The sequence below is a fragment of the Mastomys coucha genome, chromosome X, assembly GCF_008632895.1.
Source record: "Mastomys coucha isolate ucsf_1 chromosome X, UCSF_Mcou_1, whole genome shotgun sequence".
In the NCBI taxonomy this organism is placed as follows: Eukaryota; Metazoa; Chordata; class Mammalia; order Rodentia; family Muridae; genus Mastomys; species Mastomys coucha.
Window position 1 is genome coordinate 51,930,362 of NC_045030.1, and position 7,194 is coordinate 51,937,555.

Here is a 7,194-nt window from a genome sequence, read left to right on the forward strand (position 1 = left end):
AGGCAGGGTTTCTCTGCATAGCCCTGGCTGTCCTGGAACTCACTCTGTAGACCAGGCTGGCCCTCGAACTCAGAAATCCATCTGCCTTGGCCTCCCAAGTGCTGGGATTCAAGGCGTGCGCCACCACTGGTTGTAAAAATCATTTGTAAGACATAGTCTCACTATGTTGAACATCCAATGTAGATCAAGCTACCCTTGAACTCACAGAATTTACCTGATTCCTGGGACTAAAGGCATGTGCTACTCTGCCTAAGCCTCTATTTTTAACCTATATACTCAGCCAGAGTATAGCATACAATTTTCCCTGATGGCAAAGGATCATGACTAGAAAATCTGGTCTAGACAAGAAACAGGATGGGGTGGATCAAAAGTTTAGGCCAGATATCCTGGACACATCAGCTAACTGTGTGGCCTGGGCAAGTGTCTTACTTAGCATGGGGGCTTTCATTTCTTTACCTGTACAGTTGATAGTATAGCATCTGGTTGGACCTCCCGTGCTTACTGTGAGGGTGTGACTTTAGTGATGTCCGTTTCTGTTTGTAAACACTAACTCGTAAATATATGCCCTTAGGCAGGTCTCACCTACTCTTTCTCCGGAGTCTTCTGCAACCCACACCTTATATACTTCTCACCTCTGCTATATGGTCACCATCTATCTACCTCACAAAAAAAGTATGTTCACCATTTGAGGCTCCCCTTTGGTAACACTCTCCTTAGAAGGCCCATTCAGATTTCTAGACAATGAAAACGCAAATAGACACAGGTGTGAGAGCCATGACTATAGTTTGTAAACATCCCAGTTCACCCAGCTTCCACTGGTAAAGTCTAGTCCCCTCCTCTATTCTTAAGATAGCCTGCTTATTTATTCTTCTTCATCATCATCTCAGACCCTACAGGAACATGAACCTGAAAGCACTGTGATAAGTTACTGGTCAAGTGAACTGAGCCAATCCAAGACGGATTAGATTATATTAAAGGCAGAGGTGTACTGGGACGTTGCTCTTGGTCGCATTCACTTGCCCCAAGGACCAAGAACAGGGATGTTGCCATGGAGAGAAAGAGAGAGGAGAAAGAAAGAGTGAGAGTGAGAACTTGAGGAGACAAAAATGTCTGGATGATATAGAGAAGAGCCTCTGGGGGAAGGGCAGCCCAGCCCTGGCCTGGAAGGTTCAGGGTTGAGGGCAGGGTATGCCAGGTAGGGACTGAGGGATGCTAAGAGGACCTGGTGGCCAAGTCTGCTTTGATCTGTAAAATATATACTTCAGTCCCTTGTCCTGGAGTCTGAAGCCAAACACACTGCTATCCCTGGACAGCTCTAGCCAAACTCCAATTTGGAATTAAGACTCCCCAAATTCTTCCTTTAGGTTTCTCATCCCATGTTCTACTCTAAGCCAGAGATCTGCAATCGCACCAAACTCTGCTGCCCTCTGCTGTGTGGTTCCAGACGTGCTAGCCCCAGCTGGGCCAGTAAAAGCAGCTTCTGGAGAAGAGCTGTCAGTTTCTTCCAGCCCTTGCTGCATCAGACCTCTCCAACAATGTGCACGTCATCTGCAATATGCATGCCTTCCCCTGACCTACACACACGAAACCTTTCCTATGTAGACCAGGCACAGCCCTGCCACAGCTGGAGGGGTCCATGAGAGCACAGTTGTCCTCAGCAAAGAAAGTGAGTTACTATGGACATACATATTCTCATCTAAATCCCATTCTAAAACATCCTTTATCATTTATTGAGCACTTGCTGTGCCTAGTACTGTAACACACACACACACACACACACACACACACACACACACATACACACACACACACACACACACGTTATCTTATTGAATTCTGGCACCAATTTTGCAAATAGGTAAGATCATTGTTCCCATTTAACTGCTGACGAAACTAAGACTTGGAAATTTAAATGGCATGCCTAAAGTCACAGTGAAGGGCAGAGATGAGCCACAAATGCAGATAGATTTAGTTCCAAAGCTCTAGATTATTAACCACCAACTGTGTCGTGGAGGGTAGCTTGGAGAGAAAGAGATCAAGGCACACATGCCTGTCAGGGTCTGTGGCAACAGTTGGTGAGAACACAGGGAACATGACAACCTTTAGATGCTTTTAGGAGTTGGACTGGTTAGACAGGGTATTTCACTGAATGTGGAGATGGAGGAGAGGAAGGGATCTGAAAGGGCCCTCAGGATTATGGCTTAGGCATCTGGTCCACAAGGACATGTTAGTGGTGTGAGGGCAATGAAGGAAGACATTTTGGCCTCGCTGACTATGACACATGTAGGCAATCTGTTCCCTGAGTTCAGAGCTCGTGAAAGAGGTCTGAGTTGGTGTTGGCTTGTAGATGAGTGAAGTGTGAGTCATCAGGCCAGAAGAACACTGAGGCTCAGACATGATCACAAAAGGAGCAAACCGTGGAGAAAGATGATAGAGAAGACGCAACCATGAATGGAGTCTGTTTTGGTTTGGTTTCTTTTGTTTTGTTTTGAGACAGGGTGTTGCAGTGCAGCCCAAGAAGGCCTCACAATCCTCAATCCTCCTACCTCCACCTCCAGAGTGCTGGCGTTATGGGCTTTTGTCAACATGCCTGGCCAGAATAGCCATGGCCACAAGGAGAAAACTAAGAATAACTCTCAAGGATGGGAAAGGAGGGGAGAGTTCTCTTAGGTGAGCTGCCACAGCAAAATCAATACTCTAAAAGTGGTCCTTTATTTTAAGAATGCTATTGCTAAGTAAGGAAAACATACTGACTTTAAGCAACAGACACTACGGCATTACCAAGGTGTCTATGGCTTGGGAGTCATCTAACTTGGGGTCTCTCGTGTAGTCCAGAAAGTGGCCAGAACCAGGGCACTGGGGGTGGAGGATAGTTAATGCAGCTGGGTGCTGGTCGAGCATCTATGCCTCTCCTGTGGTGGTCTCACCATCTCTCCAAGCCACTTTTCTCATAAGCTGCGTTGAGCTCCCTGGCAGCTTAGAAGTTTCCGGGGTAGTTGGAGTGCTTGTGTAGCCTCTTGAAGATTGAGTGGGTGTGCTAAGCACTCAATGCTGTGTCCCTTAAAACTCTTCTGTGGAGATTCTAGTCTCCAGTGGGATGGGATTTAGAGAAGGAATCTTTAGGAAGTAATTAGTCAGATGAAGAAGTTCTAACGACACTGAAGATACCCTCAGGGAGTCCAGATGAAGTTTTGAAGATAGCCTCAGGGGAGTCGTGCTTGTATTAGTTACTTTCCTCAGTGCTCTAACAAAAGGAACTTAAGGAAGGAAAAGTGTGTTTGAGCCCTTGGTTTTGAAGGTATAGACCATGATGGCTGGGGGAAGGCCTGGTGGCAGGAACTAAGGCAGCTGCTCACTGTGCATCTGCAGCTGGGAAGCAGAGAGTCGAGTGCTGGTACACTGCTTGCTTTCTCCTCCGTATTCAGTCCAGGACATGATGGAACGACATTGTTGACATTTAGAGCCAGTTTTCCCACATCGATTAACCCAATCTAAAAGTCCCTCACAGGGGTAGGGAAAGTGGAAAACCACTCTACCATCTGCTCATTTTCAAAGTAGACACAAAAACCTGCCTCCTTTCAAGGTGAGCCCCATAATCAATTAGAGAGCACCATGAAAGCCATTGGTACCTCCGCATGAGTCCCTTTAGTAGAGCAGCCAGGACTAAAACCAAACAACAGAGGGTAGGGATGGGAAACTTCACATAGAAAGTCATAAAATAGAAGAAAAAAAATAGCCTAGACATGTTCCAAAGAGGCTCTTTTGTCTCTGAGATTAATCCAAACATCTAAAGCCATCTTGACTCCAACAATAACAGGAGTTTTTATAGCACTTGATGAGCTGATTATGTAGACATTAAAATATGTAACAGGACAAAAAATATTGAAAAAACATAGAGCAAAGCTTGTACTACCAGCTATGAAAACACAACACAGACTGCAGTCAACAAACCTGTGGGATACTGGCACAGGATACAGAGCAGTGGAAGAAGCCAGAGCTTAGCGTAGTCTCAATATGTATGCTAAGTTGTAGTGCATGCTGAGTAAGGCATTGCAAATCACAGAGCAAAAGATGTGCCAGTCAATAAATGGTTTGGGAACAGTTGTCAAAATTGAAGAAAAGCCCAAAATATTGTTGGATCTCTATTTCTTATCAAATCTAAAGATAAAGTCCACTTGGATTAATGATCTAAGCACACATACACAACCACCCCCCACATGCACACACCTAAAACTCTGTAAGAAAATTTAGTATACCATTTCACTTGGAAGTAAGTCACAAACCACAGAAATTATAAATGGGTATTTTTAGATAACTATGTGTCTGTATACACACAGAAAATTGATAAAATTTAAAACACTGAAAAGATCCATCATTGATGACTTTGTGGAAACAGTTGTTTTCTTACTTTGTTGGTCAAATGTGAACTGGCCCAAACAATTTAGCAGAATCTATTAAAGTGAAAATGTACTTTTTCTATTTGTAGATATGGATATGGATAAATCCTTCTATATGTCCACAGATTTTCACTGTATCTGTTTCTAACAATTCCAAGTCCCAGGCAGTCCAAATAGCCATTAATAGTGGAAAGCACACAGACCAGAGCTTGGAGGACAGGGTAAGTGTCAGGAATTGCTAACGAAAGCCACAGGAAATGGAGCTGACCCAGGATTAAGTTTTTTAAAAAAAGGAAAAGAAAAGAAAAGGGCTGGTGAGATGGCTCGGTGGGTAAGAGCACTGACTGCTCTCCCGAAGGTCCTGAGTTCAAATCCCAGCAACCACATGGTGGCTCACAACCATCCATAATGAGATCTGACTCCCTCTTCTGGTGTGTCTATATAATAATAATAAAAAAATTAAAAAAAAAAAGAAAAAGAAAAGAAAAAAAGGTTGTCAAGCAATAGCAAGAGGCCCGCCAAAGTTGGGCACTGTGAGTCTGAAGTGACCTCAATCCCAGAGCTCAAATGTATTCTCCCATGGAGAAGACAGATGGTTCAAATGCCTTGGGATTCACACACTCATTCAGTTCATATTTATTATTTCACTGCCTATTAAATGACAACAGTAGTCTAGGCCTTGGGATATAGGACCGAACAAAAGCAAACATAACATACAGAACATAATGGCAAGTAAATGCTCTGAAGAGTAATTAAAACACGATAAATGATGACAAGTGCTGTTGAAGCACAGAGACCGAGGAAGGCCTCTCTGTAGAGGTAACATGCCAACCGAAGTCCATATGAAATCAAAGAGAAATGTCTGGATAAGGTGCATTCCTGAACAGGAGATGGCTCATTTAGTGAAGTGCCTGACATACAAACATGAAGATCTGCATTCAGATCACCAGCATCCAAGCAGTAAAACTCAGTTACAGCAGTCCACCCTAACCTCAGCCCAGAGAGGCGGTAGAGACGGACACATCTTCGAAACTCATTCACTAGCTAGTCTACCAAAATAGATGAACTGAAGAATCAGTGAGAGGGCCTATCTGAAAAATTAAACTGGGGGTTTGGCAAGATGACTCAGAGGACTGAAGCACTTGGTGAGCCTGACAGCTTGAGTTTGAGCCCCGGAACTCACATGGTGGAAGGACAGAACCAATCCTGGAAAGTTGTCTTCTGACCTCTACATGTGAACCATGGAATGCAGATGACTCTACTCTCACACACATACTACACAAAATAATAATAATAATAATAATAATAATAGTAATAGTAATAATAATAATAATAAGTGGAAATTATCAAAGAGGACATCTAATGTCTACCTGTATCCTCTATTCTCATGTGCACACACACACACAGGAGCCTCTTATTTGCAGGGGGGCAGGAGTACCGAGAGGATAAATGGAAAAGGAGCAGAAGGGTTGTATGTAGTGAGATTACCTGAACTGAGGGAAAATGTAGTTTGGATCAAATAAGAAGGAAATTGGGACAAGAGAATGGTGATAAGTGGACAAGAAAAACAGGAAGATTTGGCATGGTAGAAAGTCAGATGTGGGTAGAATAAAGATAAAAGTCCATTATGGATAGGAAGTTGTATTCACAGAATAAGAGACTAGAGTTCAGAGAGTCAGGGAATAAAAATTCTAGGCAATAGCAAGACCCCAAATGTGGCTGTGGGTGAAAGGTTAAGGATGTGTGGCAAAGAAAGAAAGAAAGAAAGAGAGAGGGAGAGAGAGAGAGAGAGAAAGAGAGAGAGAAAGAAAGAAAGAAAGAAAGGACTGAGAACGGAGGGCCTGTGGACTGGAAGGACCTGCCAAACATGGTTAGAGGCACAGCAGGAAGGGCTGACCTACCTTCCAGAGCAAGCAGCCAAGGAAAGACTAGGAGGACGTGGCAAGGCCAAGTCAGGAAGAAAGAAACCTGAGAGAAGGACGAAGGTGGTGTAGAGAGAGTGGAGATGGGAAAAAGGCAGCACAAGATGGCTGAGAAGTAAAAAGATCTGGCTATCAAAGAGGACAGATGGTGAGGAAAGTTCCAAAAGAGACTTGCCAAGTCCCAGCGGTGCAGCCAAGGATCCTTATGCAATGCAAGGTCCTTGAAATGGCAGCACCGGTTCGTGAGGAGCCTGGCTAAGCACAGAAGTCAGCTGGGCCTCCAGATCTGAGTCCGTCTGTGCGTACAGAATGAAAGGAAACTCACTGGTGGACAGAGCATGAGTTCTTAGCCCACGACCACTCATTTAGTGCAGGGGATCGAAGAGAAGAAGGTGAGGAAGAAGACAGGTGAAGGAACAGGACGTGGGAAAGAGAACGAGGCGGAGGAGGTAAAGGAGGAAGAGGAGATAGAGGAAGAGGAGGAAGAGACAAGAGCTTTGGCAGGCAGCTTGGAAGAACCACAAGAGAAGATTTGCTCACCAAATCTACCAGCCACAGCAAGGGGCCAACCAACACACTCCCTGGAAAGGATAAAACACCATCTGCTGCCCTACTGTGAGCAGATGAGGAGACCATGGGCTACGTAACTCTAAAGATCAAGTTCCAAGAAATAAACTCTGTTCTTCCCTTTTGACCACGCCTTACGCATGCTTACCAGCACCGACATACACCCTTATGGACAAGGAAGCATTCTCCAGGCTTGCTTTTCCCCACTTAATATATATATATATAGAAGTTGAAGTTGAAACCAGGAAGTGTCACGTGCTAGGCAGGTATCCTATCACTGAGCTGTATTACACACACACATGTGCACA